Source organism: Calidris pugnax, unplaced genomic scaffold (genome assembly GCF_001431845.1).
Source record: "Calidris pugnax isolate Ruff unplaced genomic scaffold, ASM143184v1 scaffold18, whole genome shotgun sequence".
Lineage (NCBI taxonomy): Eukaryota > Metazoa > Chordata > Aves > Charadriiformes > Scolopacidae > Calidris > Calidris pugnax.
The window spans coordinates 18,774,910-18,802,652 of NW_015090812.1; the positions used below are offsets into that span (position 1 = coordinate 18,774,910).

General features: G+C 45.8%; 1 long non-coding RNA gene across 1 annotated transcript in view; it reads right to left on the reverse strand.

Moving 5' to 3' along the window:
- The window catches only part of LOC106886360, a 48,091-nt gene that overhangs the window by 19,002 nt on the left and 1,346 nt on the right, over positions 1-27,743 (reverse strand). Inside the window, exons 2-3 of the long non-coding RNA XR_001411640.1 lie at positions 25,899-26,013; positions 25,441-25,766 (exon numbers count right to left, since the gene is read on the reverse strand). This is a non-coding gene — a long non-coding RNA (uncharacterized LOC106886360). The remainder of the gene's footprint in view (positions 1-25,440; positions 25,767-25,898; positions 26,014-27,743) is intronic.

The following is a 27,743-nucleotide window of genomic DNA, read 5'->3' on the forward strand; positions in this document are numbered from 1 at the left end:
GCATGGTGGGTTTCTTTGTGATGCTTTTCCTTTTTTTTTTTGTTAATATTTTACATTCTTTTAGAAGTATTACCTGTATGTTAAGGGCTATATTCATATAATCATGAGTGACATGCAACTTCTCTGTCTCGCCTTTCTAGTTGCTGGCAGATTTAGAGAAATTGAGGCCTGGCAACACACAGCTGAGGTGCACAGGAGCACACAGCTGAAAGCATAAGAATGGGGCTGCTTGAATATCTTTTTTTTTCTTCTCTCATTAAAGTTTCATCTGAAGAATTTTTGTGGGAGCCTTAGCCAGTAAAACAGCACTCGTCACTTCTGGGTTCCCAAGCTGCAGTGCAATCGTGGCACAGGGGAGAACGTGTATCAGATAGACAAGATTCTTTCTTCTTATGCCTGCTCTATCCTCCTAGATGCAGTAATTCACCCTCTTCAGTATCTTTTAATAAGAGACAAGAAATATTAATTATCTTGAAGCATTTTTTAAGAGGATGACTACTGGAGGAGTTCTTACTTATGTCACAAGATATTCTGCTTTCCAAGTAAAATGCAAAGTGATTGTAATGAGTTTCATTTTAAGGCAATGCCAATACCTCCTCATCTAGCAAAGTCCGATTCCCAGTGAAGCCAATATGAGAACTATATACACTTTTATGAATGCTGAAATGGTCCATGAATCTCAAATACTATTGCACCCTCTGTTTTATAAATCTTTTATGTGTTTTTCTTCAATAAATACATATATTTTGCTTTTTGAATCTTGGGGCCCCTTTTGAGCTGCACAGCTTTTAGAATCTTAATAGAAAAGTAGCAACATGAAACTGAAAATAAATGCTTTTAACAAATGGGGAAAGTCTATATTTCACCAAGGAAAGCGTGGTTTAAAATAAAACACAGGCTCCTGCAACATCTAAATCCTGCGTATTTTCTGCAGAGCATGCCACAGCTATTGACATGCTGTTGGTTTTATATGTCCCAGGATGCATGAATTATTACTGTCATTCAACATTTTATATTCCTAGTTCCATAGCCTATAGCAACACTTACCGTTAGCTGGGGTAGACTATACCAGACCTCTGGCAATGCTTCTTATTGATCAAGCACTGCTCAATGTTTGCCTGCTCAGTAATGCAAAGACATCCTAATTCTCTAAGACAGAAAACCCACAAGTTACTGCATTTGGGATTTCTAGTACTTTTAAGAGACTCAAAACACAAAAGACAGATTACAGGCACTTTCTCCCCCATCAGGAGGCAAACTAATAGTCATTTTACAAGCTTCAGGTACTACAAAAGAAAGTGCATTGCACAATGATACTGAAGAGAAAAGCCGCTCGGATGCTAACAAACAGTGCTAATATGCAAACTGGTTATGAAAGGTACCTCAGGAATGAAAATGTTCTACTGAGAGTCAATGACTTGCTATGACAGGTTTATTAACTTCCTAAAAAAGGACCTAGCCAAAGCAAGTAATACAGAGATCCCGGTAGCAGGAAAAACTATGTCAAAGGTGTTTATGCTTATGGATTTGAAGGAAGGTGAACTACCTCAATGCTTGGGCAAAATTCCCTGAAGACAGCAAGAGCATAAGTTTATGTAAATAATAAAATAGATATTGCAAATCACAGGGCAGCAAAGAATACCATGACCGACTGTGAAAAGACACAGAGTGGCAGCGACTGGTTTCTGGGCTCAGCACACACACACAAACACACTCCAACACCCACCCAAATCAAAGGGAAAGCGACCTACCCTTGGCACGGGACAAGTCCCAATGGGCACCACAGCTCATTGCAGTAGCACACTAAACCTCAGCCCCTGTGTCAAGGAGTTGGTTTATCACCTGCTGCCTTCCCCACAGCCACACTCTTGCCCTCCATTTGGTGCTGCCTCCTCTCTCTCCTCCTTCCAGGGAGCAGCCACAGCCGGCTTCAAAGTGGTCACAGCTTGGTTCCCCAGCACAGACCTTCAGGTGGAGCAGGTCAGCAGACAACAGCAGGACAAGAAACACAGCAGAGGAGAACCATGAAGAGGGTGGAGTGTGGGTGCAGTAACTTTGACACCTTCAGACAAAACCAGCTTTACTTGACTTTTTTTTTTTTTTAAAATCTCCAGGTGATAGCTGCAAATAATGCCATTGTCAATGAGGGTTATTAGCAGCATTTTTACCTTTATTTGTTACACCTTAATTTTGAAGTTTTTTTCTTAAAATTTATTCATTCCTTTGCACCAGTGCACCTGAGCTGGATTCACCTGATGCAATGACAAGGGGAAGGGGGCAGATGCTCAGCTGGAGTAAGTGTGCCCCTGCAGAGCTCCTGAGGTGGGGGAGCACCTCGCTGCCCTGCAGTGCTGTGTGTGTGGGTCCAGTCTGGGGAAGGAGGGCAGCCAGTCCCTTGAGCAGAGGAGATATGCTGATGCCCATCACTGTGTGCTGGGACACCTCCTGAAGGGGTGAGAGCCAGCCAGGAGCCAGCTCTCTCTGCTTCTGACCCACCAGTCCCAGGTGCTTCCCTCAAAGCTGTGACATCAGCTGAGGGAAGGGACCTGCTTCGCTTGGCCAGCCTGAACTACCAGCGAATTTAAGCAAGGCCAGCTAAGCTTCTCCCCTTAGCCTCATGGCTGCCCTTCCTCGGGGTGTAGCCCCTGGAAAGCATCCTGGTCTTCTGCCCTGGACCCCCACCCAGGTTGTGCTTCACACTCAGGGCACCAGCACTCACATATTCATAGGACTGGTTGCTCAGGAACTGAAATAGTCCAGTAAAAACCCAGCAGCATTCGCTGTTTAATGTGTTTGTGCAGTGAGCATCTTGTCCAGCATCTGACAGTGCCCTGTCCCGGTGGTTTGTGGCTCCCCGTGTGGAGCAAGGGTCTTCTCCTGCTCTGGGGAGCCATTGGACCCAACTCTCAGTACGATGCAGATCTCTCATTTGAACCCTGCAGTCTGTGCCCATGCTGATTGTTGCTTTGCACCTCAATTTTGCTGCAGAGACAGTGGCTGCAGCACCCTCCTAGCATGCTCTGCTGGTCTTTAGTAAGGGGCTCTTCCCCCAGCTATCACTGTGTTCTCTCTAAGTGCAAGGGCAAGCCTGAAGCATGGCAAAGGGTTTTTCTGCTTGCATTGCACCTTTCTCATTGCTTTCTCCCATTGTCTGTTTCTCCTGCTTCCCTCGCCGGCCCCGCTGGTGTTACTCTCACCCGAGGGGCCCCCAGTGTCTTTGTTTCCCAGCTGTATCTCTTGGGAAGCATCATCGGGTCATGAACCATTTCCTCCAAACACTGAGTGCATCTGCTGCCTTAGCACAATGATAGGGTTGCTTATATGGTCCCAACTTGCTGCAACGAGAAGCCGCGCTCCTTCAATTTACCCGGTGAGTTTTTATTATCACTTGAAATACGGCGGCACAGCCCTGCACTCGTAACGTCTTCAGAGTCACCCCACGGCACAGCTACAGAGTGTGATTCCAGTTGAGCTCAGCTGAACACAGAAGGTGACTTCTGTCACTGGAGCACTTTATCATCGGGGTAGTGCAGGCTGGTGAGGCAGGCAGCGTTTGACTAGCAAAGCCTCTTCCTTTGACATCCTAAGGAGGAAGCATGGCTGAACATGAATTAAACTCTTGCCAGCAAACAAAAATATTTTGCTTTGCCAAAAGATTATAATGGTGATTTTGTCTCTGCCTTTTGAAGGGATGGGATTTAATCAACAGAACAATTCAGCTCCTCAGCCAGCTTGAACAGAGCTAGTTAATGACAAAGACCACTGGCATTCACATGGTCCCACCAGCCTCTTTGAATGGATAATACCTCTTCGGTTGACTTCTCCCAGGGAGGAGCCAGGTTCCTGCTTAGCCCCGTTAAAAGGTGGAAGGTGCAAACTTCAGGCTAAAGGCAGCTCCTCTCTGCTTCACAAGGCTCAGCCGATTGGCCTCATGTCCCTGTGGTTGCATCTGGTAAAGCCACTATTCTGGAATGTGCCCCCAAATTCAGACACATGGTCACAACAAGAAAGGGAAGGAGTTTCTGCTGCAAGGTCTGCCACAGCTGCACGCTTTGTGAAACAGTCAGAGAGGCTGCTACAGGCACCAGCAGGACTCGGCATACTCAAAAATGGCACAGACTGTACGGCCAAAAGCAACCTTTGGCTCTTCATAACACAGTACAATATGCATGTAGTTTTATAAATATATGTATACACACATTCACATACATGCTCAGGTTCTCATCATAACTTATGTGTAGACAGGCATGATGGTGGTCCTAAATCTTCAGTAAAGATCATCACGGGTGTCTATGGAAAAAGATTGCAACTCCTGCAGATAGTTTACCAGCTGAAAGGGGAATTTTACAGCCCTTCAAATCCTTACTTTTGAATCAGTGGTTTATGCAATTTGAGAAGGATCTAATTTTGACTTAATGACATCGGTGCAGTTACTGAGTGAAAAGGACTAACTCCCACCATGGTTTCCCCTGAACCCGCTTTTGAAGAAACAAAATGTATTCCATTTCCACAAATACTGGATGTAGTGCTTTTAATAAAATAAAATGCCTTTAAATAAAATATCACAATGATTTATTTGTAGTTCTGCTTCTGAAGATTAAAAACACCTACTGTCTTCCCATGATCAATAATTGATTTTTTTAAGGGCCTGTTACTTTCACTATAGACATCTAAAAGCAATCCAAGCTACTAAGACCCTGTATACAGGCAGATCATACAAGCCAAACTTCTTAATACTCAGCAGATGAAAAAAGGCGTGGACAGGTCTGAGATGTTGCAAGTGTATTTTGAACAAACTAAAAAAGTCCTGGAAACTGGAGACCATAATCAGGCCCCTTAACACATCATTCAGTAAACCAGAGCCTGAAGAACCCTGCACTGGCTCCCAGTTGTGGGTGAAAGGCAGCACACTCCGTTTGCCCAATGGGCATTTGCCTGGCACTGTAAATGGGTTACAAAGTCGAGAACGGTTTTGTAGGTGCCCCACAAGCATTCACATCTCCTGTTTGCAACACGGTGTGCTTCAGCCGACATGAAATCAGAGGAGAGACATTCCTCCTTTGTCCTCTGCTGGCTGGGCTTTGTTCTTCTCTTTCTGCCCAACTCCTTCATCCCTCATCTGAGCTCTCAAAGCTTCCTATTATTCCAGTCTTTAAATCAATTTGTGTTAAACTATTACTGTTGCAGAAGCTCTTTCTGCCTTCCTGCTGCTCAGTAGGAAGCAGACTTAGCGGTGCCACGCTAACTAATGAAGGTTTATTTAAGAACGGCTCAAACCTGTTAAAAACTAGTGTCTTGATCCCACAGTCCTGTGCTCAAGCCTACAGCCCCCACCCCAGACTGGTCACTCTGGTATCCAAGAAAGTGCTGTTGGCAGACCTGCCAACACCACCTCAGACGCATCTTTACATATATTAGCTGCATTAAATTATCCTTATTACTGCACCAAGCTGTCTTCTGGCCTCGTTACATGTTAAAATTGCAGGAGCTGCTTGGGGCTCAACACTGCACTCCTGACAATTGTGAAACTCCCTCCATCATCCACACAGCATCACCCCCAGTCAGCCACTGCAGTCAGGCTCACACAGCAACTCATAAGCATAACTGTATTTTTAACATCCCAGAAACCATTACTGCGTCGTCTCCCTTTATGGCTTTCCCGGAATATTCTTTATATTCTCCTGTTTGTACAAAATGCTGCATCTACGATGTTAACTCTCTCCTCGCAGACTCGATGAATTATTTCTGCCCAGAGAGGAATGCATCACCTCCCTCTTAAACATAACATATTGATTTTAAAATTGCTTTGATGACCTGGAAAGCAATGCACATATTGGGATCAGTGCATTTATCAGAGTTCTAGTCTTTGTGCGAGGGCAGCTGATATTTCTGATTACCAGAGGACAGCATACTGGTTGCTCCAAAACACAAGATGTGCTCTTAACCCTTGTCCAGCCCAAGTCCAGAATTCATTCTCAACAGGTTGGAAATGCTGAGTCAAACTCCAAATCTCACCCTAAACCTGGCTTTTTACAGATGCTTATTCTCAGCATCTGACACGCTTAGGGCTTCCTTCACTGTCAGCAGTGAGGTGAAACTCCTCAGGTTGCACTGTCACAAGGATGATATTAGTTTACTCTGTACTGAAGTTCATTAGGTTTTGGCTTTTTATAATGTAGCAGCAAGCAATTCCATGGGGGTATGTATTTTCATCCATCCCATCTGTAATTGTAAGAGGGCACAATGAGAGCAGAGGTAGTCTATGAACTATCTTTGGGCTTCGATAAGAGTGCATTGATTTGAGTCACCTGGTTATTGCCAAATCTTTACATGAACATACTGAATGTATTTTTCATTTTAAACACTTAGCTCCTTTAAATCACAACTGATTTCTTTTTTCTTTTTGGCAGCAACAAAACACATCAGATAGCTCTCCTTTTAGAAAAAAAAAAAGAAATAAAAAGACCTACAGCCCAGTATGTGGCCAGATAAGACATTACTTCATCTTTTGTCATGGTTTTGTAAACTATAAACCTGCTGAGATTTAACCAGGAGCTGGTGCTTACTCATGTTCCTTGTAGACCTCCGAAGGTGGATGAACATCAGACAGTGCCTGTGACCAGCACCGGCTCGTGGGGCCAGCCCAGTCCACCTGCCATCGGGCACCACAAAGCTGTGCAAGCCCTTATTCTCTGGCCAAGTTAAGAGGAAGAAAAGCTCATACAGACAGCGCAGTGGCGGAGGGAGTGGGATGCAGGGGAGGTAAGGTTTGTTTCAAAAAACCCCACAAACCTCCAAATCACAGTGTTCCTGCCTAAGGAATAAACTGAAACATTGAGAATTAATTGTTGAATTTACAGTTGTTTATCCATTCTTCATTTTTGTTTAACTCCTTTCTTCCTCTCTTCCTTTCCTTTCCCTTGTCTCTATTTGATTCTCTTTCTTTTCTGCTTTATCCTATTTCTTCCTTTCCTCTGCTATTTCCAGTCATGCCGTTCTGTGCTTTTTCTGGTTTACCTTTTGCTTTTGCTTGGGTGCCCTGTCCCTCTCCTCCGTTCCCTCCAGGAGAGGAGCAGTGGGCAGTGCTGTGATTTAGCGCTGATTCCTAACCTAGCCTAGGATGAGCAATTAAAAAAAAAGGTGGATATGACAAGTATTTTGTTTGAAAAAATGTCACAGGTCCCCCAATTCAAATCCCTCAAAAAAAAAAAGAAGGCTATTTTTAATATGCGTCAGATCACAACTCAAAGGTACCACTCCCTGAGTACAATCATGAGTCAGCCAGTTCTAGAAATTGTGGGATATGGGAAACATGTTTTTGCCAGTTATTCATGGACAATTCTGCAAAATTAATCACAACGATTATTTAGTAAGCTCTATCGCATAGATTTCATCTTTATTCAGTCCCCTTCTCTTTACATACCTATTCAAACACTGAAAATAAAGACATCTATTTACTCAAGCACATCTTTGTAAATTTTTTTTAAATGCAGTAAACTCTCAATTTTCCAGCTTAAGTCACACCAAGGACAAGGCAATAAGAGCTAACAAGAGCTCTCACAGACACATTAGATGTATTCTAACCATCCACACTACTATCGCATTTTTAATACCAGATAGTATTTTACACCTCAGGTTAATGCACACGGAATAGTTGTCAGCACAATGACATTTGGATACCAACATTTAGAAGCATGAAATTACAAGTGTTCTGACGTGTTTTTATGTGCTTTCTTATAGCACAGAAGCTGCTGCTCTTTGTCCCCCACATCCTTTGTGTCAGAAGCAGCACAATGCTAATAAATCTCAAATATAGTTGGAGATTCGTAGCAAGGGCTGTAACACCCGGGTGGAATTTATAAACGTGTTTTATAATTGTTTCTGTGTGAGGCTAGAGTGTGGAAGCACAAGGAAGGGTCTCTTCTCCCTGTTAGCAGGCATCAGAAATGGAAGTAGCTTCATTCCTCTGCCTGGGACGTGATCCCTGATATCTGCAGTTCTGGCTGGAGTTGAAGGGACCCAGGTTCCCCCATCCCATCGGAGCAGGCTTGGGCAGCACCATGCACCGCTCACAACCAGCGGAGACGGGGCAGCCCTGCAACGCTGCCCGCCAGCTCACCCAGTGAGCCAGAGATCTTTTTAGGACACTTGCTGGAAGTATTTATGAGTATTTATGTAAGGTAGCAGCATGGCTTTAAAATCTGGCAGAGCCTAGACTTCACAGTACTCAAATCTGCTACACAATTAAGAGTTGAGGTTAAATTTCTTTTTAGGCATTTACATAACCTCAGAAAGTGCTTCGCTCAGAGCTGTCAGTCAGAGAGTTTCCAGCATCATTACTAAAACATTAGGGAGTTTCACACCCAATGTACAGCAATCTGTCTGGATCTAAAAACTAGACCATTCTGTAGTAAACAGGTTTTTTCCTGATCTCGTTTCACGTAATTGGGCAGGAATACTGAGGTGTTGGAGGCTTGAATCCTTCCTGGAAGCACAGTGCCGGGTAGAGAGGGTCATGCATGGGTTACACTGGGGGATCAGGGCAGAGAAAGGATGAATTCCTTAGCTCAAACCAATTCCCTCTACCTTTCTCCACCTACATGGCAATCTGGTGTCCCCAACTTTCAGCTGAGCAAGTTAACCCAGAGAAGGGACTGAACTATGGGGCTTTATTTCATGTGACCAACAGCTTTTGTCTTATGATTATCAGGCTTAAATCATTGTAGGGACATAGTCTCTGGAAATAATACTCAGGTTTCCAGAGCTTTAGAGTAGCCATTTAGAAATCCATCAGTAGAAATGTTGAGTGTTATTAGAGAGAGAGATCCTCAGCTGCAGTTTCTTTAACCGAGACCCTCCTCTTTTATGATTTCCAGGGACTTCCTCTTCCCATATTCTGAGGTAATATTAAATTTCAGGAAAAAATCCACCAAATTTTTAAGTTATGAATATATATATATATATATTTACCACCGAAAACAATTCACTGGCTTTCTGAGCTCCCTTCTATTATAACCCCCTATAACCAGACTGTCCTTTATGCATATGCAAGAGAAAATCCGAGGTCAAAAGCGCAGGGGCCCTGCTGATGGGATCGAGCTGCATCCTTTTGGCAGGGCAGGGAGGAGCTGTGCTGCCCCCAGGGAGCTCTGCACAACCCCCCCGGCGAGCCCAGCTGCTGCCACCACACAGACCCCCGGCAGAACCCTGCACAACCCCCCAGCAGAAATCTCCCACCCCAGCAAGGAACAGGAGGGCTGGAGAGGTGACCCTACCCGAGCGCCATGCCGCACCGGTTGTGCCTCCATGCAGAAAGCCACGCTAAGGCAAAGCGGCATGAGCCCTCAGCAACACACCCCGAGCTGGGAGAAACACGGGTGGCCATGGCTTCAGCAGAGTGCTAACCTTCCAGTATGCGGTTATGCCTGATTTTTCGGGGGGATTAGGTTGTATCTGTTCATTGCAATGATCCACCCTGCCCCCAGCCACGGAAGCTCCTTGAACCCCCAGACGTCATGGCCCCCGGAGACCTCACCACACCCTGGTGTCATCATGAAAAAAAGCCACATTGGCCCTCTGTAAACTCCTTCAATTCACCACATGGACCTTGTGTTCAGAGAGGTTTTCCCCCCTCTTTTCCCACCAGTTTATACAAATAAAAGGAAATAAAGAGGAGAGAAAAAAAAAAAGGAAAAAAAAAGGAGAAAAAAAAAAAAAGAAAAAAAAAAAAAGGATTGTGGAGTTACAATTTCAACACCAGCAAATTTAGCCAAGAGCTAAGAAGATGTTCCCCCCAGTACCACTCTGTTGCACAGGTACTATGCCTGACCCTGCAGTGAGTTGAAAACATATTTCATTCTTTCAACTTAATTCAGCAACTAACTCCATGCAATGCTGGACTATTGCAACGTGCGTGTACACGTGCGCCTGCACACACAGGGACACACAATTGCCGTAAAACAGGGCTGTTATTCTTGAAACCAGACATGTTCAAATTGTGTAATATTAATGGAGTGTCTTTTTGCTTAAAAAAGTCACATATTTTACATCCTTTATCCATCACAACGTCTAAAATTGGATCACCCGGGTAGCATACTCACTGATTTCTCAGTCAGCTCCTGCATTTTTATTTCAACGGTATTTTTCAGCCCTGACACTGAACAGATGAGCAAGTTATGATCTGACACGTTAAAAACAAGAGCAATTGCTCACGTGCCCCGCGCAGCAGAGCTGCCACCCCCGTGGGGACAGCCCGCAGCCCTGGCGTAGGCAGGCTCCCACGGAGGGGAGGGGGACCGTGTGCCAGCAATGCTGCCGCACCAGGCTGGCTGTTGGGAGCCAGGCTCTGCTGCAGGGACAGCATTCGGGTTTCTCATTGTAAAAGAAGAAGAGAAATGGCTTTACTACCAATCTTCCCAAAAGCTGTCCTTAATAATAAGTCAAATAAATCAGCGTAGAGTTTTTGGTTTTCTATATAAAGGTATGTTGAACTATCAAAGGATGTAAGTTCCAAGGAGAGAGAGGCAATCACTCTCCCCGTACCTCAGGTTAGATGGCAGTATTCATATTCTAATACTTGTGCTACACATGTACCTTTTAAAATCCTTCTTGAAGCACTGGAACCCAGACTCCAGCGGGGCTGGCCAACCCTCAGAGCTGCACAGCCGACGCTCACGTCACACCACAAATTTCAGTGGGCTTGCCATGAATTTAGGCTGCTTTAAGAAACTTCAGTGCTACATCTCACGCTGCCCCGGCTTTCCCCCACCTGCAGCGTTATTGCAGGGAGCAGACACAGAGCAGCACAGGCTGTAGCACACTCCTGTACGTGGTTACCTGAGCACAAATCGAAGGTGTGTCAGGAGCAAGGACCTGCCCTGAAAGAGGCACCGAATTTTTCACCAGTTATAAGAAGCGGAAGAAGTTTCTCTTTTACCCGCAGTAGCTCTGAACCAAAATATCAAGAGGAAGTGCAATTTATTAAATTTAGATCAGCTTTTCCCCCCTCATCTCCTGAATCCTTGCTTTAGTGGCTTGGAACAAGCTTCACAGAGAGACAGAAAGGGGTTTGTCCTGAAGAGCCACCACCCAGCAAGAGCAGACCCCCTCCTGCCAACCCCAGACAGTGGGTCCATGCCATCCTGCATCCTGACTGCCTCTGCCTCTGCATCCAGAGGATCCGCTCTGAAATGATACACTAATTTACATGTGAATTAATGTCTGCTTGAGTCCAAACATCTAAGAAGCACCAGGAACAGCAAACATTGCAGTGTTTAAATGTGTTAACAAATAAAACAATTAATGGCAGCGATGTTCCAACTGAAAGGTAAAACTCCCGGTTGGAGCGGTTTGGCAGCGTGGTGGCTCTGTGCACATCACAGCCTCCACCACACCTCTCTCTCTTCAGCCAAGTCCAGGATTTACATGCCCCCTCCCTCGAGCAGGGGGCAGGGGAGAGGGGACTAGCAGTTGCCCGTGCCTCTCCTGCCATGCCCTGCCTGCGGGGACCAGCTGGGACCTGCTGTAGCCTGGCCACCCCCCTGCCAACAGAGCGAGGCATGGCTGCCCCTGCCTTCACCAACTGCATTATTTCCAGTGACTAAAGCGCTGCTCTGTGGGCCTGGATTTTCATGTCAGGGTCTAAGAGATACAGAATAACTCTACAAACCAAATTATACAGCTGAGACCCTCTTTCCCCATAGGAGAGAAAGAATTTTGACCCCTGCCTGTTTTCTAGCAGTCTTTCCCTACAGGTGATTGACCCGCAGTGCTCCACCACAATTAACTGCAACCCTTGGTTTTTGGTAGCAATTTGTTTTCAGTTACCTCCTTTGGACAAATCTGAACTATTACTGCCATTTTCTCCCCCACACCTCTTTCTCATGTCAAGGGTGTATTAAAGCGCTCAGGGTGCATCAACTGTTGATCCTGCAAAATTCCAAAGAAAGAATCAGTTGCCCCCGGTGAAGACTGGGGTAGCCCAAACCCTGGGTTGCTTTGCCTGGCACAGGTAGGGATTTCTCCCCAATGAGGAGTGCAGGTCTGAGCACTGCAGGGCCACCCCGGTGCCAGCTCCGCTGTGTCACAGGGAAGCTCACACCTACCAACAAAATCACACATCTCCTGCCTGGGGCTGCAGGGCTGTCAACGGAGTGCCGCAGCTCCTGTCCCACCTGAGCCCTGCAAGATGCCACCTGCTCCCAAAGCTTAGGGTGCCTGCAGGGGCCCAGGGACATGCCACCCTCCCTCCCCAGAGCCTCTCCTCCACTGTAAGGCTGACATAGAGCAGGAACCAGGCTTAAGCTGAACTTCCAGGGTAGGGAAATGAAGAAAGGAAGCTGCAACACACTGTGGATCCTAATTGCATTTGCTCTGCAGGCTCTGAAACGTCAGTCAAACAAATAACACCATCGCCTTTACTGCTCTGCAGTTGCCATTTACTATTTTGCTGGGAAATTGTCCAGAAAAGGGATACTACCTAGAAGGGAGCATTATGCCAGCACTGGAAACCAGTAATATTTCTGAACAACCCCATGGGCCCACTGTCTATTGCTACACTGCGGAAAGACAAGAAAAGCCAGAGCGAGCCAATTTGTGTTTGTGGTAGCAATTGCAGCAGCAGTGGGTATGGAGGCAGCCCAGGACGCAGCAGGCGCATCTGAACTGGTGCATGCTCTGGAGCTATGACAATATACACCAGAGAAGTGTACGATTCAGTCAGTGGAGGGGAAAAAGCCATCCTAAACTGACCTTTTTTGTAAGTCTGAGTTTCATAACACAACTTCACCAGAGTCCGTGAGGACTGGAGTAAGCAACATGAAGAGGCGGATCATGACCACTCCCCAGCTCCATCAATCCACAGAGCCAGTAAGTTCCAGGAGATGCAGATGCAACGGGACAGACAGGGGTTTTCTGAAGTGGCAAAGCCCCTTTCTCTGGGAACAACCCCACAAAAACCATCTCTTTTCTCTGCCAATGCCTCTTGCCCTCCCAAGAGCTCACTTCTTGCTATAGGCAGCTCCTTAATACTCAATTACCTCTCTGCTAGAGACTCAGTGTTTGAGTTATTTAATATGCAGAATCATTCTGAATCACCCCATTTTACCACTACTTTATTTTTCCTCCCAGTCAAAAAAAGCATAACAAAGAGCACACAGCCTACTGCCTACTGTAATTCCCCTGTTTCTCTCCATAAGGAAATACATATTTACCTGGAACACATCTCAGTAACTTCTAAGCAAAGCCCGGTCTGTCTGTCCTTCCCTCTCTTCAGGTAGGAGACCTAGTCCCAGAGGGCAGTTTCAGACCTACTTATAGATTCAACCTCTCTGGGTAGAGGGAGAAGGGACTCCAGCACAGGAGAGGAGAGAACCACCCATTGGTGAAAGAGGTAACTCCCACTCCCTGCAAATCAGCTTAGGCAGGAAAACCTGTGCCCTTCACACCACCACCTGGCTCTCTGTTTCCAGAATGTTCAGCAACCATTTTCTTTCTGACATTTCTTTGGTTTTCATCACCTCGTCTCTAGTACTGAAAGCACTTGGTGGAACAACACTCAATTCAAGCTCTCATGTCAGGGCACCCTGTCCCCAGTGCTGTGGCAGCACTAATGAGGCCACACAGTGCCCAGCGAGCAGGGGACAGGGACAGGGATGGGGACACCACCATTAGTGCTGTGGCAGCTGCCTGGCATAGGGTCAGCTGTTCAGGGCCAGAGCCTGGGCTGTTGCAGACTGGGGGACCTGCGGTCACTGCATCTCAGGAATTTACGCCATGAACATTTGGTCCCTACCTTCTTCTTTGCATACTTTGTTGGCTCCAAATATAGTTCCTGCAGACATACAAGCTGGGTGAATATTAATTTTTTTTCATTTTAAACAAAAAAATGCCATGTTTTATCTCCCTCTTCTCCCTCTCTCTCTCTCAGATGGGATTTCTTATATTCATGTGGGTTCTGTATTTTCATAAACCATCTTGGCTGGAGCAAGCTGTGTTTGAATCATCATTTAGAGAAGTGAAGATTTAATTTCATGGTGGAATTAAGGTTGACATTTCCTTTTTATTTACACTACAACAAGGGTTAATAAGGTTACTATAACCTTAATCTTTGATAGCTCAACAATAGAATACTCCGGGATTACTGCAAAAGCTGGATTTTAACTCTTTTAATCCCATTATTGTTGATAACCTTATCAACACTGTGCCCCACCATAGAGGTGGAGCAGGGGAATCTCAGACTCTACAATTCCTTTCCATAGAGCAACACTCACAGCTTGAGCAGAAGAGCCAGAGACAGTTGCTTGGTTGATGCCTACAGCGAAGTTCACAATTTGCAGTAGGGCTGCAACGCTGCTTTTAAACTCCTTGTCAGAGATCTTTGCCAAGAAAAACATTGGTCCAGTGGCATATGTTGGTGGAGCAATGCAAGGTTGCTCTAATTCCCTTACTTTGTTTTTCCCTCCTCCCATGCGACAACTACTCCAAGAATCAGACTGCCAGTCTGGCAAGTTGAGATCCAGAAACTTACTGCTAATTACCATGTTTACAATTCCCAACCTGTCTGTTGGTGCCAACAATCAAACTGCATCCTCTTGAGTGCACCAAAAGACACTTGCTGGCAGTAGCTTCCTAAGGTTCCAGGCAGGCTACATTAATTACTGTTAACTTAATTTTTGTGTATTGAGAAGCAGCTTTAATTAGCAATTCCATGGATTAAAATGGTCCTTTTATGAATTTCAAGGAATAGCAGCTTGACTTATAGACTGCTTACCAACCTATATGTCTTTTATTTGGGAACACAAGTGGTGGTAAATTTATATGTGGTCTGAAAAATAAAACAGGCAGAGTTTTAATAAAAATCACACCAGGAAATGAAAGGTTATGCCTTTCATTTGAAATAAAAGACGCAGTGCTAAAAAGGCAAGTTTGATATTTTTAATCACTTCCCAATACACATTTTACTGGACAGAATAATCCATGTTCTCCTGGTATATCACTAAATCAAAGTATTTAATGAATTAAATTAAAAGGCATGTATTTTTTGAACTCAGTGAAAGAGAGCCCAAACTTGAATAACTGCAGGGCAGAGCCTGAGCAGAGAAGATCCCATTTGTGCTCTGCAGGTCCTAGCCCAAGACTCCTGAAGGCCATCTGTCTACCCAGGCAAAACCAACTCAACTGGCATCCCCTCTAACAAACCACATGCTTCAACTGCAGCGCAATCAGCAGAGTGTCCTGCCCAAACACATCTCAGCAGCCAGGCTGGGTTGGAAGGGCTTGGGGACCCGCATCGGCACCCCAGGATGCAGCAGCACATGGGGCTGTGCATTACACAGGAACGTGTTACCTGCTGAAGGTCTGTGCCCCTGGGACCGTGCCTGCAGAGCCCACCCACCACCCATGATTACCTCCTGCAGCAATTCATTTCTAACTTGAATTTTCCATGGCAATTGCAGTCACAGTCTCCATCATGCTAGCCTTAAAAAGCTGGTCAAGAGTTCACGAGAACTGCACTACACCACCTCTCTGAAGATGTGGGTGGCTTTTTTTCCTGTTCTCCAGCTGACATGGAAGTAAAGGACAGAGCGCAGAGCCGTCCTGGACTCTGTCCCCAGCATGGCTCGGTGCTGGTGGGGTGGGTGGGCTGGAGGCAGCACAAGGCTGCCCGAGGGGGCAGATGGGTAGCAGAGCACAGCCACCAGCACGGCCATTACCTGCCAGACATCCCTGCTGTGCTGCGCCTGCAGTCACTCTCCTCTTTTAGGGGGAGTTTAGTTTGTCACAATTTGAAAATTAACATTTTTAAGAGGAATGCTGGAGTTGGGCTGCAGAGCAGAGCCATGCCCGTATCTGCTTATGATAATGCTGGTTCTGCTGCCTCCCAAAATTTAGCCTACTTCAAAATGTGCAAGGATGGACTTGGAGGTCTGATTTTAGGTGCCTTTTTCTCAAAACTCACTCTCGTGCAATACCAGGCCACAGTGAGGGTGCCTCTTCTGCCCTGTAGTAGATTGTCTACCACTTCAGAGAGTCCCAAGGCACCGCCGATTGCCCTGCTCTCCCAGCAGTGTTTCTCAGGCTGCTGGCCACTGCCAGGCTCCCGCTCCTACCACGGTCCTACTCTGCGGGGTTGCAGTGGGCTACTAAGGGAAAGATAATCCATGCAAAACTCAAACACACGAAAATTAGTGTAGGATAGGGGAAGTGGAGCCAAAGCAGGGAGTTAAGCCAAAGAGACAGACACTAAAACCAACAGGCGTTTTGACTTAGAGGGGAAGAAGGCAAACAAAAGGAATCAGTGCTCCCAGAGGAGAGAGTCTGGATCTACCCTGGTTCTAAAGCAAGAGTGGAAATAAGCATTTAAGACCAGTTCATTTATACAAGGCATAATGAATATGCTGAGCAAACTACCAAAGAAGGCAATAAACCTGCATCTCAGAGAATGGTCTAAAAGGAGTTAGATGGGCACTTTAGAGGAAAGAGATACTCAAGGCTGCAAAGGCAAGAGGCAGTACACAGGGACACGTGGACGCATCTCATGTGGCCCACGCTATTGACCTGTTTTCCCTCCCCAGTCCAGCCTGCTCAGCTTGATTACTTACATTTTGTATAACTTATAGTCATACTCTAAAAAGAGTCAGCCAATTTCCACTCAATTTATAATTTAGCAAGCAGAGGAGCTTGATTCTTCTAATTTACATAAAACATACATAAAACTGAAAACAAAATTGCTTTAGAGCATATGGGCAAAGTACACAAGAGCCACAGAGGAGAGGAGGAGTAAAAAAGGACACGGAGAAAAAGCACTGGATTGTGCTTTGCTAAGGAGTTTTGAGTGCCTCATTTATGCTATACATCTTATAGACAAGCAGGTTTTCATTGTCATGGGCATGTGTCAGCGCTGCACCTCAGCCTGGTCACTGGACTATCAGCCATACAGACCTACCTCACCAACTTGGTAACACGGATGGGGCTTTTTTACTGCACTGGTAAGGAAGAAATATTGTCAAAAACCTTCTGCAACAACATGGCAAAAAGGCATCAGTGTATACTAACCTAGTACTGCCGTCCTCCCATTGCCTCTTGGACATCTCCATTTCTCATGAAGACAGGCAGGGAGCTCTCACCCTGTGGGTGAGCCCAGGTCAGTGTTTCGCTTCCCGAGGAGCAGCAACAGGGCTGTGTTTTTGCCCCCTGCTCTTGGGACCATTTCTCCCACATTCCTCCTCCATGTCCTGGCAGAGCCATGGAAGGCTTTCTCTGAGAGGAGACACCACCTGCCAAGTGCCAGAACTGATATTCCTGCCCGTGGCGTGGTAGGCTCCAAATTGTGCCTCTCTTCCCTGTTTGCCTGAGGAGTCATCCTGGGTACTAACAATAGACTCCATGGAGGCTGGTGGAGCTCAGGCTGCCTCACCAACTTCTGTCTGAATTCAGTCATTTCCAGCAAGAAATATATAAATAGATGCTGCCTCATTATCGATGTATATTGTGCAAAGGGTTTAGCTGGGGATGAAGCTCGCCTGCTTTCCTTTTATGGATGAAAAGCGGGATCCCAGAGCCTTTCTGTGAGAACTCTGCACGTGTCAATCAAACCACACCAGGATGAAGATTTTGTGCTCTTAGCTCCTTGTTAAATGGTAACCCCACAGCCATGGGAAATGGCCATGGGAATGAGATGCAGCTCTGCACATGTGCACAGGTGTGTATAGGCACATTTACACACATGCACACTAAACCAAAATGAAAACAGAATACTAATGGTCTCAGCCTAATTTTCCTATTCCTTTTCAAATCCCAAGACCAGGCTGTAGTCTGGGCTACTCTGACAAATCTCATTTGACGTTATTATAAACCACTGATTTACAGTAACAGAAGAGTTAGCCTCTGATTTAAAAAGTAAACCTTAGTGGCTGGCCCAAGGCCCAAGCCCCTCAGCCCATCAGTCCGGGTGCTGGAGCGCATTGATACCTGCCAGCTAAATTTGATCATGAACTCCAGCAAAGGCAAGATATCGATATTTCAGAAAGCCATTCCTCACACTTCTGAGCAGCAAACGGCCCATCACTAAGAAGGCCAAACCCTTGTCAGCGTGAGCTGACTTCTATGAAATGAAATACTGACCTTACTGCCAGCTCCAGAGTTAATCTCAGAAGAGACATTTTATTAGAGAAAGCAGAGCTATCATTCTGAGCCTCTCTACGGGGCACATACTTAAGTTTCGTATCCAAGAAATGTGGAATACTTTAAATCAAGTTTAAATAGTGGAATAGTTTAGTAGTTAAATGTGAAATAGTTTAAATTGAGTTAAATAAGTCTTTTACCAAGACTTTAAGTCTTTGGTAAAAATTAAAACATAAAAACTCCAGCTAAGTATTTGGGGGGGGGATTTAATTGGTTGGTTTTCTTTCCTTGGATTTCGCATCACGCCCATTCAGCCTCCTTTCCCTCGCTGGCGTTTTTCCTCCCTGTACTAGGGAAGCTGGAGCAGAGCGAGCAGCACTGACTCACTGCAGCTCCAGCAAATGAAAATTAAACATGTCTATTTTCATCTCTAACCAAGGCTCTGGAGTGGTCCTGTGTTCTTTGCTGGTAAGAATTTACAGACACAGAAACGACGAGTACCTAAACAAGGAGAGCAAAAGGGGGTGGGTTTGTTTCTTGCTTTCTAGAGCAGGACTTGCAGATCCTGTTTTCACCAAAGGGCTCTATGAATGGCTGAAGGCAAATGGGTTTATGTCATCGCATGTGCAACAGCCACATAATGCTATGCCACAACAAAGGACAATACAATGTATGCAGTCAATAAGAAAAGGACTGTACTGAAACCTTGAAAGTAATTATGCTGTTTTCCTCTGTGTAACTCAGACCCCTGGCAAACATGCACGGAAAAAGGTCTCTTTCTTAAATGGAAAATTCACCACCCCTTAAACTGACATCTGAGAAAGCCTCTGCTGCTCTCCTCTAGAGTTCAAGACATTCAGAAAAATAAAATAGGAAATTAAATAATCCTGATATTTCTAAAATAAAACATGCTGAGAAAGAAAAACTCTTGCATTCCCTCAAACCTTTTGCACATATCATAAACAGGAAAAGAGACAGTCAGGCAGTGGAGGAGAGAAAGTAGGAGAACAATGAACCATTTTTCCCTGTAGTGGTCACTTTTAACATCCAGAGCATCAAGACTCTAATAGCTGCTACTCCAGTGAAACAACAGACATTGAACTGTATAATTTTGGATTTCGGAAGGATGTTTTTGGCAATTTGATGAATAGGAAATAGTGTTCTACATTTTCTTGGAGTAACCAGGTAAGTTATCTCCTGAAGAACGACTGTTAAATGATGAGTTTCCGGATAGTGTGAAGTATTAATACATCAAGTCCCCTGCTCCCACCTGACTTAAAAAAAAATAAAATAAATCCTATATAATGCAGTAATTACAATTATGCCTTTTAATTTGAATTTTCTATCAACTTCTTGTTAGGAGAATGTGAATACTTGCAAAGCTATTACTATGAGATAACCTAGAATAAGTCATATGAAATCTACATTATCTATGTAAATACCTCTGAAAGATGCAGTGAGATGATTCTTTTTTTGGTAACAGGCTGTACAATCAAAGTCTGTACCGTTCTGGTTCAGAATGTCCCTCTTTCTCCAATTAGAGAAGACCCATCCCATGGTGATCATTTTGTCATTGATTTTCAGTGATTTAAAAGATAGGTTTGACCTATGAACCTTAATAAACTTTGTGATATTGTCCTGACTTAGTAAGAGAATTGCTAATATTCCAAACAAGGTTATGAATCAGCAATTCGTAATATTAAAGTCAGCTATATTTTTCCAACTTTTTATGCCTAATGTAATAATGTCAAAAGGGCGTACATTACATACAACTCAGATGAACTGATACAGAACAATCCTGTGGTGAAAGTTGACCTTGAAACAGATAAAAGATAAAGTTTGACTGAATCTGAAATACTCTGAGAGAGCAGCTTGGAAAGATTAAGTAGCCTCTTATGGGCCTACCTTTTCCTATCTAGTGGTCTAAAGTATTGGGGAATTATCAGCTGCACGGAGGTGTATCACAGAAGTCAGAGGAAGAAGGCCTCCCCAGGTGGCTCTCCAGCCCTCGTAGGGTGACTGCTGCCTGCAGTGTCTTGGCTAGGCTAATTTTCTATCTCCCAGGCAAAGGCCTGGAGATTGCTCCGTTACTTCATATCATCCCCGCTGGCTAGAGGAGTATTGGGTTCGCTGAAAGGAAACGTTTCCTGATAGCCACGCTGCATTTGCTCCCTACATAGCTCCTAGGTTTATTGGCACACACCAGGCTACATCGCTTTCCTGCACATGGCCCCACTGAAATAAATTGAAAATTCCCACTGTTTTCTGTAGAAGAACGATTTCAAAAGCGGGATACTAATATCATTTATCTATATGGGCATTATTATGTAATCTTGGCTGGGTATGTGTATTTTATATATATATTTAAAACTCCTTTCAGCTATATACTCAGGGCTCTTATTTTTCCCATCAATCAACCCCTCTAGTTTCTGGAACATTTCACCTAATTTTCTGTTGGCTGCTTTTAACTAGATACTGTTTTTCCAGAAAGCAAACTACCAAACGTGTGTGATGTTCCAGCCCTGGTTTCCACAATTCTGGCGCATTCTCCCAGCGCCACGCTGCGATACCTCCTCGCCTGCCATCTCTGGCGTTATCCTCTCCTCTGCCCTCTGGCTCTGAAAAGCTGTGGCACATCTACCCTCTACCATCACCTCCAGGCCTCCTCTCTTTACCTTCCTTAGGATCCTTTCTGTCCTTCGATGTCAGGCTCTTCCCATCACCTCTATGAATTCCGGCTCGGGTTTTCACTTTTAGACTTCTTATTTTTGGCCTGTCATCTAAATTTCTTTTGAGTCATTGTTATTATTGAACAACATTTATAAATACATCTATGCATTGCAGGTATGTGATAATCAAGTCCTTTGATTTTTGAGCAATTTGGTTACTAAATGATAGCAATAAAAAGCATGCAAGCGTCATGAGCGTTAAGCCCAGGAAGTGTTGCCACCATTAAAGCTTTCAGGAGGCAGCTGCTGAATCTGGTAAAAATTTATGATTATTAATAATAATTTTTACGATTCACCTTTACAACGCTAAATGGTGAGGTGTCATAACAGCTAAGGGTAATGCCTGGAGGGGTGCTTTTCAGAAAAATAGCAGTCTTTTAAAAGGAAGAGAAGAAAAAACCTTTTGTGTATGTAAAGACACTATTTATTTTATAAAAAAAAAAGCATAAGAATCCAGTTGTATACATTACTTCTAGTGTGATGCAAAAACCCAGAGAAGAAGGCTAGTTCATTGTTCTTACAGCTGCAAAGTATGTATATAGCTGTGCGAACGTATAGGTATTATTGTTTTCAGTTTTCTTAAGAGAACCCGATGAACACTAGAAGCCACCTAAACTGTCACAAAAGGCAATAAACTGTTATGAGAAGAAACCTTACGCTCCCCTCCAAATGAGATGTAGTCTTAAATGTGGAAAGCAAGCAGAACTGATCCCAAGGAAGGACATCTGCATAACTCTACGTATCTACCTGCAAGAGCGTGTGCATTTATTTTAGGCAAATTTGCAGGCAGGAAGAGGAATCACACCACCGGTCAGAAACACGCCCTGCAACGGCATGGCCCCCGCTGAGGTGAGTGGGAGCTGTGCCTCTGCCAGGTCTGGCACAGTGGGGCTTTTCATATTATGCCCTAACCTCCCTTCTGTGTGTATATATATAGAGAGAGAGAGACATTTATATATGTGTATATATATATATAAAAAATAATTCCATTCAGAAATATGTGTATATATATATAGGTGTGAGTGCTATAGGCTTAAATATTTGTGGAAAGAGCACCTGAAATGAAAGTCCTCATCACTTAATTTAGGGTATTGTTAAGCAGAGCAATGCTTCCTGTCATAGGGTGACCCAGGCAGGGCTGTTCCCCCGCCTGCACCAGGCAGTAAGGGCCACAGCTACCCTTCCTTCTCCCACTCCCGCCGTGGGGCACAGCCCTTTGGGCACCCCCCTGCTCTGGGAAGACCTAAGGAGTTGCCATCTCCCCTGTGTGGAGCGGGGCAGGGAGCAGCCAGCGCCATGGGTGGCTGCGTAGGGGGGACCCTGCTCTGCACCAAGGTGGCTGCCAACCCGGTGTCCTCTCCTCCATCAACCGGCCGCGCTGCTACGGGGGCCCTGGCGCGACAAAGACTTACCTATGGGAGCAGCCTTCAAGGCTATTCCGGCGGATAAAATTACCCAGAGATATAAATCTTCACAGGATTATGGCCTTTAAAAAAAGGCTAAGTTCAAGTAATTATTTTTTGGGCTAATTCTTTATTTAATTTTCTACCAGGATGCAGGTTACAAAAACAATTTTATAACAGAAATTTAGTATTCTAAATTAATTAAATACGCACTTGCCAAAATAGCTGTTAACACACGGTTGGTGCTGACACACACCTCATTCTAAAATGTTGTATTAGAAAATACTCGTACTGGTACAATTAAACCCCCTTATTTATAAAGTAATTTCTTATTATGTTGCACTATAGCCTTTTAGTATAATTTTTGCTGTTAATAAAATATCATTAGACTATTAGAGGCAGGGGGTTTTTAGACTCATTTTTTAGCGCACAGGATTTGCAATTTCTAAAGCAAAAAAATAGGAAGTGTAGTGTTGTAAAAATCCCTTTCACTAGGGGTCTAATCTTTCCTGCAGTGAAATCAATTGGGACTTTGCTACTGCATTGAATGGTAGGATTTGGCCCAAAATATTTTGGATTTTACATGAGCAATGTTGCTCCCCTGAGCAGTCCCGTGGAAGCTACACGCATTCCCGGGATCTGGCCCGCAGCACAAATAGTCTCTTAGAGCTCTGTTGTTTGGAAACGACTGCTTCTGTCCTTCAATATACACACACGACAGACCCCAGGAACTGCTCATGAACAGGGAGAGCCACTCTGAGATCGTGCTACTGGGAAACATCATTCTAAGAGCCTTTATGCTATTGAGGCTTTACACAATATTGTATAATTATTTTGGTGAGCATATCCAGTATTTCTCCAATTGGACCTTATAGTTTCCCTCTTTTAACCCACATATAGCAATTCCCAAAAGATTTTAGAGAAAAGAAATCTACAATCATCAAAATGTTAATTTTGACAATGACAAAGAGAACATGCATTAAAAATGCATCAGCCCTGTCATTAAGGCATTATTCAGCAAAACCAGCTCATCATGCTAAACAGAAAGCAACTAGAAGAAACCAGGTATAAAGAAACATTTTGCTAAGCTTGTATTTATGGGTACCAGTCCAATCCATACTGCACAAGATACTCAACCAAGCAAAGAGCAAACAAACCCACATCCTTTATGTGATGAAATGGGAACTCCTGATAATACTCTAAGTCATGACTCAAGGGAAAATGTCAACTAAAAGCTCAGATCAGAGGAAGGTTTGTAATACAAACCTGGATGTTTAAAATAGTGTTTCCCCCGCTGTTCCTGCAGCACTTGTGAATGTGGCTGTGTTACGGTGCTGAACTGACTATGATTTAGCAGCTGATGGTGTCTTTTTAAAGCATAATTTAACATTATTTCTGAGGCTGTTGAACATACTAAACTACAAGAAAAAAAATCTGCTTTCAAGTGGTATTAGAGAAACACGAGGATCAGAGTGCTAGCATCAAAGATGTGTCTAAAGAATAACAGATCCACACATCTGTGTAACAACGAGCGCTCCACTCGCTACTGAAGGCAACAGAGTAAGATTCCTTTGGCAGTTGTTGGAAATAATTAAGCAGAACATAGATGGCCTTTCAATCGCTAGGCAAGAGACAGAGAGAAAAACATTCTCCATCATCCCGCTTCACACTCACAATTTAACAATCAACTCCACATCTGGCTCATCCATGTTAAAAATTATTCTTAGCCTCATCATAGCTGAGCTGAGGGAAGGATCCATTCAAAAAGGCTACCTCATCACAGTACTCTTGGTCTTGCTTTAAAATGGCTTCTGATCTAATTCACTTAAGGCTGAAATCTGTCTTACAATTGCAACTACGTGGCAACAAGATATGGGATCATCTGGGCGTGTGGAGAGGGATGATCACAACCTGCTCCATGCCCCTGCCAGTCTTGGGAGGGGAGCAGAGGAGCAGGGGAAAAAAGTCTGGAAGTATGAATGCTATGCCTGGCTTTTCCTAAGCACAGCACCTGAAAGGCTGACCAGGCTTTTAACCAAAGCCTGTGCCCCGCTGCTGAGATTGGAGAGAGGGACAGGTGTGCCTTTTCTTCTGTGTTAAAGACACGGGGCATGGCTTGGCCAGAAACGGAAATCAACACTCCCTTGGTCGTGTCTCCCACCTGCCCAGCTGCAAGTAACATTTGAGGAGTCCTGAGCCCTTTGGTGGGGGCAAAAAAGCCACCACCTGAGCTCCAGGGGGTAAAACAACCCCTCAGCCCTGGCCAGCCCTGAAGATGTATCCCAAGCTGGGCCCTCAGGGGCTGAGGAGCTCTGCGTTAGGCTGGGTGCTCCCCGATTGCTGAGCTGGGGCTGCTGTGAAGGGGGGCTCTTAACCCTGCCCTCACCGGCTCAGTACTCTGGGGGGGCAGGATCAGGGGGTACGGGAGAGGTGTCACTGCTGCGAAGCACCCAGCCACAAACAGCTCGCCAGTAGCCGTCCCACCCAGTGGCTAGAGCCCTCGGCAGCCAGGGAACGGGGGCTCCCCGGGGGAGAGAGCCACCGCCTTGCGGGGTGCCCCTTGCCTGGCTGGCAGGGATGCTCCGTACCTCCCCGCCCACGGGCAGCCCCCCAGCCCCGCACCACCCGGCTGCTGCGGGCGCAGGGGCCGCGGCCGCGGAGGGGGAGGCATCCCGGGCTGCCCCGGCGGATGCGGGCGGAGCCGGGGCCGCCCCGGCCCTGCGGGCAACCCACGTCCCGGGGGTGGGGACCCCCCCCGGCAGGCGGGGCCGGCGCCCCCTGTCCCCCCATCTCCGCCCCGCAACGGAGAGGGACAAGGGGCCGCGGGCGCGGTGCTGGCTGAGGGCTGCCGGCCGTGTGCCGGGGCACCGGGGCTTCCCGGACGGGGCGAGCACCCTTCCCCCGGCCCCGGCGCTGCCCGCGGAGGCGTACCCCGCGGCGGCCCCGGCTTCCTCGGTCATCCCCCGCCCGCAGCCCCCCGCGGGCGAGAGCCGGCCGCGGCGTGGTCCTGTCCCCGGCCCTGCCCAGCCCTGTGCTCGCTCACACACACACGCACACACACACACATGCGAGGGCACCCCCCCTTCCTCCGCAGGGGACAGGGCGTCCGAACTCCCCCCGCCCGGACAGAGACACAGACAGAGTGAAACATTACAAAGCGTAGGAAAAGATGGAAAAGGTGCTACCTTGGCAACTAGAGGAGGTGAGGAGCCAGCTGGTGGGCTGGGGGCGGTCGCGCTGCCTGCCTGCCTGCCCGCCGCCGGTACTCTCCTCGACTACGCGTATTCTTAAGCAATAACAACGTAATCCGTATTATCCACCCAAGAATACCCGTCACCGAAGAGAGTCAGAAAGCTGCTGGTGTTGCTGCTGCTGCTGCTGGTGGTGGTGGTCGAAGTGTTGCACCGGGACAATAAATCCATAACTATAATTGCCCTCTAGAAGAAGGAGAATCCACAAGGGTTGCCGAGTGATCTTGTCCCATATCCAACGGATGCGGAACCTTCCCATCCTGCGGAAGCAAACGAGAGGAGCGGGCGTTTAATACATATGCTTATAGTCCCTCTGCTCTCCTGCTGCCTGGAGCGGGCAAGGTCTTGCAGGCGAGGTAAAAGGAAATAAATCAAAGCAAGGTTGAGTTTACCTGGTGATTGCCTGGTTTCTTCCTCTGTGCTTCTCTGGCATCCTATTCCCTAGCTGTATGCTCCATCAATTCTCTCTGGGAGCTTGCAAGAGATGTCACACGCAGCAACAGATTCCTGTAAAAGAGATGCACGGTTAAGCACACAAATATTACAAATCTGTTTGCATAGGTGGGCTTGGGAGAGCTCCGATAAAGCAGCAGCCACGCCTGAGAGACTTTTCATCTGGGCTTTGGAAATACATTTTACAAGTCCTGACTCACACTGACTCGACGTGCTACCGAGAGGAGGGAGGGCGGAAAGGAAAGTGATGAAGAGAAAGAAAATCAAAGAAAGAAATAGCAAAGGCTCCGCGCTCAGCAGAGGCATTCCTCTGCCAGGCCTCCCTAGTGCCATAAAAATCTAAGGCGAAAAAGGCTTCAAAGTACAAATTCACCGCACTTCTCTCCCCGCCTGTGCCCGAACGGCAGAACCCGGTGGCTGCGAGGCACCGACCGGGCAGGCGGCTCCGCGGCGGCGGGCGGGGGCAGCGCCAGCGCACCTCCGCACTGACACCTGCCGCCTCCCCGCAACTGTTTGCGAAAGGCGAACCGGGGAAAAAAAAAAAAAAGAAATAATAATAATAATAATAATAATAATAATAATAATAATAATAATAATAATAAAAGAAGTTATTTCCAAATGGCGCCTGCGGGTCTGCCTGTCACCCCGAGCAGTTCCCTTATCAGCAGCGCTCGTACTTGGGGGAGGCGGGAGGGGGAAGCTTTGTCTGATGATCTGCCGCGGTGATAATAAACGTTTATTGTTCGCCAACTAAATAGAAAGGATCTCTGCAACGTCATGGCACGGCACACTTCGCCTGGCGATTAGGAACTTCTCCGGGTTATTTCACCCCGGCTCTTGATGCTAAGGACAGCTTCTGTGTGAGTGACGCGGAGGGGGGAATGAAACTAGCAATGCACGGTCAAAACCCGCAGATAGCAGGGGTACTCCGCACTTCTTCAGCCATGAGTAATTATGCAGCACGCACAGCTCTCATTATCCACTGCACTCGGGAACTGACCAGCTTGTTGATTAGATTCCAACTGAAATTAATACAAGATGCTTGCTATTTCTACAGATTCCTTCCTTAACACAAGCCTTTGCCTTCCTTGACATATTACCACTATTCTTCCTACGAAAACGTACGAGAAGACAGCATTTGTTTTGTAACACAGACTCTTGTCTGAATTTGGAAGAGAAAAACAAAGAGAGAAAGAAAAAAAATACTTTGACAGCCACAGTACCTTAAATTAAAAAAATAAATATTTCCAGCTCACTCTCCTCTATTTTGATCTCACTTTCGGTGCAATTTCTTATATTCCTCTAACACAGCAAGCTTTCAAGTTGCATTTTAAATGGCAGATAGAAAGTAAATAACAAACAGTGTAATTTTTCCCTGCTGTGAAATTGAAGGCTGTAACCCCATTAGCTGGCGTTGGAACTGGAATAACCGATGCAGTGCGTTTCCTTCAACTTGAACAAAAGCCATTTGAAAAAAGTAAAATGCACCGAGTCGTGGTGAAAACACTCTAGAGTGATACACCTAGACCGATATTCTCCGAAAATTTGGAGGCGCTCCACAAATGCATCGAGAATTAGGCAGAAATCCAAACTTTGGAGTGCTCTTTTTTTTTTTTTTTAAATAAAATAAAATATGAAAGCATGCGGATTTCGGGGAAAAGACGATCCGCGGCGGCGCCAGCCTTATTCTCGGTGTGTCCATCTGACACTGCCCTTCCCCTCCCTGAAAAGCGTCCCCTCCCCACTCCCCCGCCAATATAGCGCCTTCCGAAACTTCCCCTGCC